Here is a 6,077-nt window from a genome sequence, read left to right as displayed (position 1 = left end):
CAAACCCTGAGTGTCTTAGAGGCCACTTATCAATTGATCAATACATCCAACCCAGCCTTTGCTGTGGATTGTTGGCTATGCTTGACCCTTGGCACACCCCTGCCCCTCACCTTGCCAGTTGTCGACCAAACTGACTATGCCAACAGTTCTAGTTACAATTGCAGTTTTTCTCTGCCCTTCAGGGTCCAGCCAGTACAGTTCAATGCTTCAGCTTGTTATCTAAGTTCGGGCCACAAAGATAGCTTCGATATACCTGTCAGAGTCCAAAATTCCTCTCTCTGCTCTGTAATGCTTCATGGCTCTGCTGCCATTTGCCCTGCCCCGGGTCACGTGCTCGTCTGTGGAGGGAGCTTGGTGTTCACCTCCCTCCCCACTAATTGGACTGGGCTGTGCGTGGTGGCGACTGTCCTCCCGGACATCGTCTTCATTCCTGGAGATGAGCCGGTGCCCTTGCCCAGCTTTGACTATATCGCTGGGCGACATAACAGGGCCGTTTCACTGGTCTCCCTGCTCGTGGGGCTGGGGGTGTCCGGTGCCCTTGCCACTGGCTCTGCTGACATCTGAGTGGCATTACACTCCTATGCCAAATTATCCAACCAGTTGATTAATGATGTTCAAGCTCTCTCCAACACTCTTACAGATATACAAGATCAGATTGATTCTTTGGCTGAGGTGGTCCTTCTAAATAGAAGGGGCCTGGACCTCCTCAAGGCGAAACAAGGAGGGATTTACATAGCCCTAAATGAACATTGTTGTTTCTATGCCAATAAATCTGGGATCGTCAGGGGAAAAATTCACGAACTTCAAGAAGATCTAAACAGACGACGACAAGAATTTGCTCAAAATCCCCTCTGGACTGGCCTCAATGGTTTCCTCCCTTATCTTCTCCCTTTGCTGGGACCCTTATTGGGTCCACTTCTGCTCATTTCTTTGGGGCCCATAATATACAACAAAATCATGGCCTTCCTTAGAGCCCGGATAGAGGCAATAAAAACAGCACCCATACAGGTCTACTATCATAGATTGGCAATGGCTGACCAGGACGAATGCCGGACCGTCGATTAGGTCCTTGCCATGGTGAAGTGTTCTCGCCCCACCTGGTGAGTGGGCTGGCAAGCCAATGACGGGAAACTGAGCAAGTGTGCCATGCAATGAGAGAGCCCTCATGCGCCACCTAAGACAGGTGCCAGAGCCTTGATTCTCTGGTTATCCGATGACGGGTAAGGTGCACGGTGCAGAAACGTATGTCACTCTGACCCAAGACAGGCTCAGCCCCCTCAGTCTTGGCTCTCCTGACGCCTTTCTAAAATTATAATTTTAAAGGGGGGACCTGTGGGGGGCCTTGCCCCCCCCGCTAGAACGCTTGAGTGCCTTTTATGGGCATGTCTAAGCCTGCTGCAAGTCTACCCGGCAACAAGGAAGTAGCCCCAGGACCCTCCCCTTGCTCCCTTCCTCTAGCCCTATGGTATATATGCTGTAGTAGCTTCCGCAATAAACGAGACTTGATCAGAAACCTGTCTTGTCTCCATCTCTTGTGTCCCCTGTCCTTTGTCATTCTCACTCCCCCTCTAGGGTCTCCGTTGACTTACCCGTGGGACGGGACACTGTGGTATGATTCTTTTAATTCTTTGGGCAAGATACCCAGCAGAGAAATAGCTGGGTCAAATTGGACTTCCAGTCCTAGTTCTTTGATGTATCTCCATACTGATTTCCAAAGTGCTTGCACCAGTCTACACTCCCACCAGGAGTGGAGTAGGATTTCTCTTTCCCCACAGCCCTGCTAGCATTTGTTATTGGTTGATTTCATGATAGCAGCCATTCTTTCTGGGGTGAGGTATAATCTCAGTGTTGTTTTCATTTGCATCTCTCAAATGAACAGTGACGTTGAACATTTTTTCATGTGTTTATTTGCTATTTCTACTTCGTCTGGGAAATGTCTGTTCATTTCAGATGCCCATTTTTGGATTGTGTCCCAAAACTTGGGAGGTCTGATTTTTTAATGTTCTTTATATATTCTAGATAGTAGACCATTGTCTGAGAGACAGCTGGTGAAAATTTTTTCCCACATTGTGGGTTGTCTCTTCACACTACTTGTGGTTTCTTTTGCTGTGCAGAAGCTTTTTAGTAAGAAGAGATCACACTTGTTGGTGGTTTGTGCTAGTTCATGGGCAACTGAGGTTTTGTTCATAAAATCTTTTCCACTCCAGTGGCTTCAAGTTTTCTACCTAGCTTCTCTTCCAGCCGGTTTAGTGTTTCTGTGTTTAACAAACACCCTTACTGGAGGAAATATAGCCTCTTTAATAAATGGTGCTGGAAAAATTGGGTTTCAACTTGCCAAAGATTAAAACTAGACCTATATCTCTCAACATGCACTAAACTAAAATTGAAATGTGTTAAAGGGTTTGGTAATTCTTACATTGGTGTTATCAAGGGTTTGGAATTTATTAAGGACTGAATATTTGTGTCCTTTACATATGCCTATATTAAAGCCCTAATTTTAATTTGAAGATGTGACCTTTAAGAAACTAATGAAGGTTAAATAAGGCTGTAAGGATGGGGCTCTGATCCAATATATTTAGTGTCTATATAAGAATAGAGTTCTCTTTGCCTTTCCTCACTAGCATGTAATAGGAGGGGCTTTAGTGAGGACACAGTGAGAATACAGGTATTTACAAACCAGAGAGAGCCATCAGCAGAAACTTTCCATATTGGCAACTTTATTTTGAACTTTTAGCCTTTAGATGTTGAAAATTTGAAAAAATATTTGATCTTTAAGACACCAAATTTAATACTACTTTTTTTTATGGCAGGCTGAGCTCACTAATACAGGACCATGTCTCAGAATTGTAGCAGCATATTGGGATGGGTCAATGTTCTAAAATGGTAACATAACATTTCCCTAAAATTGTAAATGTATGTCACCATAACCCTTTTCTGTACAACTTTATAGGAAGTCATCCTACTTCCCGGAATTAGCCTTGGGAAAGTTAATCCCTATGTTTCACTTGGTTAAGACCTGAACTCTGCTGATAAACACCAGCTAAAGTTGGCTTGCCCATCACCTGTGCAAGAAGAAAAGCAAAGACTTTGAGTGATGAGACTATTGCAACATATTACCTGACTTCTTCTTCTTAATTGTGTCTTCTCAAAGGCTCAGAGGAAGTTCTCTTTCCAATGAAATTGAGAAATGCATTGGAAAAGGTAGTGGTATTCTTAAAAACTATTTTAGTAGACATATTAGTTTGTTGGACTGTTGTAACAAAATTCCATAGACTAGATGGCTCAAACAACAGAAATCTATTTCTCACAGTTCTGGATACTACAGGTTCATGATCTATGGGTCTGGTTTCTTCTGAGGACTCTTTTTGGCTGTAGATGGCCATTTTGCTGTCTCCTCATGTGGCTCTTTCTCTGTGCTTGGATATTCAAATTCTTCACTTAAGGGCATCTGTCAGGCTGGATTAGGGCTCATTCTGATGGACTCATTTACAGCTGATCATTCCATAAAGACTTTCCTTCAAATACAGTCACAGGCTGACGTACTGCAGGTTAGAGCTTTAGCAGAGATTTCTGAGATACACAAATCAGCTTATAGCATTGTATATTTTCTGTAGACAGGGATAAAGATGAAAGATGTAGTTGCTTAGATCTGTGATTTAAATAGATGTCATAGGCCCCCAATGGGTCAGAAATCAAGTAATTTGCCAGTAGCAAGAAGAACCTTATTAACTTAGTTGGGAACTGAGCAAGGATAATAAAATGTTTTGACTGCTAAGATTTTTGTGGGGTCAGATTATGGCTTCCATGTTGAATCAAGTGAACAGGCAGTTAGGATCTTATTTGAGCTTTATAATAAAATGAATAAAAATCTTAAGATCTGGTGAATGAGAACTGACTTCAGGGAACAATATAGAATTAAGGCCCCTTATCCAAACCCCAGATGTGAGAGAATTCTCATACTCACAGCCTCTTACTTCAAGATGTGGCTGCATTCTTTTGAAAAAATACTTGCAATACTCTTCCAAGTATGTTAAGTAAGTTTTTTCCCCTAGCCATTCTGAAGTGATTTGCCATTTATGAAGACACTTGAATATTGGGAAAGGAATTTAGTTTTAAAATGAGTTATTTTAAAGATTATTTATCAGTGAGTTTAACACAATGACAATCCCAAAAGGTCTGGAGAATTTAGAATTTAGAATTTAGTTTTAAAACTAGATTTTTTGAGGGTCATGTGTCAGTGATTCTAACACAATGATAATTCCCAAACGTCTGGAGATCCAGTGTTGTCTTGACTCAGGTCACAACTGGGCTGTATTCACAACTGCTTAATGGACTAAGGGCTATTTTGGCATTAAGAGCTAAGTAAAAACTATTGGAACCCATTCTTCCTTTCAAAGCAGTAACTCACAAGCAGTTCTGTATCTCTAGGGGAGAGACTATCAGAGACTACTGTCACTACTACAAATGGACTATATATGGATTTATCTTACAGAGTGACCTTACATTATTTTAAACTTAATCCAATGATAATTCTAACTGGTCTCTTTGGAGAGAGAGCCTAAAAACCAAAGTCCCTAGCTTCTTATATGTGGCTCTAATTCTAGTAAGCACTTTTTCTCTCTTTCCTCCACATTAGGGACAAGAACACACATATATTTCTTATTTCAGGGATAGGTAACTTTTCTGGTTCTCTGTCATAATTTACTCCATGGGGATTTTATACACCCCCCTCCAGCATATTGGTCTATATTGATGGCATTGAGCTGGCAGGATCTGATGAACAGGAAGTAGCAGGTATTCTAGGTCAATATTTCTCAAACAAGCCTGGATGATGGATCAGTTTAAAATTTTTTCTAATCCATTCAGATCAACAATTTTTAAAATTATAATAAAAAGTAATTAAATATTTTATAAGTAATTTTATAATTATATAAGTAATAAAAATTAAAGACAAACTTAAAAGTCCCTGGAAACACAAATCTAATTATTTTATGTGATTCTATCCAATTACTATAAACATTTCCAAATACTTGCTCTCAATTTCCATAGTCACTGAGGACCAATAACAAAGGGTCCACAGAGCAGCACAATTATGTGGACCCCAGTTTTGTTAGTCATAATTTACATGCCTTATAAGATCTATGTTTGCAGAATTCTAGTTAAAATCTGTGTAGACTTAGGGGTCTGTTCCTTGAGGGAAAATTTCAGAAATCCAGTGATATTTGACATGTTACGATAGACCCACTGAAAGCAAAATATAAGTTGATATGTGTTTTAATATCTACTACACACACACACACACACACACACACACACAGTACTTGATTACTTGATAGGATTGTTAGACTTTGGAGGCAACATATTCCATAATTTGGTCCTCTGCTATGACCCAAGAGTCCCATTAGTTTTCAGTGTGGTCAAAAGCAATTAGCTGCTCCAGACAAAAATGCAACCAGCTCTCTCTGCCTCTCTTTTACTCAACTTTATAATTTACTAATTCAAGGGTCCTAAAGAACAGAAGATTCTGTATAGAGAATCACCTTTAGTTCCCAAGCCTTTTGAAGAGAGTTGTGGCTTCTGTATTAGTCAAGGTTATTTAGAGAAAGAGAGCAATTGCTATTCATGGATGGATGCATGGATAGATTTAATTCGAGGAACTGGCTTCTGGACTTGTGGGAATGGGCAAGTCTGAAATGTGTAGGGCAGTCCTGCAGGCTGGAAACTGTCAGAAAAAAGCTGATGCTGTAATTCTGGGCAGAATTTCTTTTCTTCTTGGAAATGTCAGCTTTGCTATAAGGTTTTTCATCTGATTGAATGAGGCTAATTCAATATGTAAAAACAATCATAAACAATCATCAGATTTTTCTTTTGCAAATAACTGTTCTTGTTTTGTGAATCAGTTTCTGGCTAACTGCTGAGTCCCTTGGAGACTGAATGCTTGATCAAGAGATACAAAGTCACCATGTGACCTGGAATTCTTAGATTTTATCAAACCAAAGCCAAATTAACTGGGCATTTTGCACCTAACAAATATCTCAGAAAATTTGATCTTTGAATAGAAGTCTCAGTATGGATTA

The sequence above is a fragment of the Heterocephalus glaber genome, unplaced genomic scaffold (assembly GCF_053883595.1).
Source record: "Heterocephalus glaber isolate CG9 unplaced genomic scaffold, H.glaber_assembly_v1.0 deba00001509, whole genome shotgun sequence".
NCBI lineage: Eukaryota > Metazoa > Chordata > Mammalia > Rodentia > Bathyergidae > Heterocephalus > Heterocephalus glaber.
The sequence above is the reverse complement of the archived record's forward strand: the minus strand, read 5'-3'. Positions refer to the sequence as shown.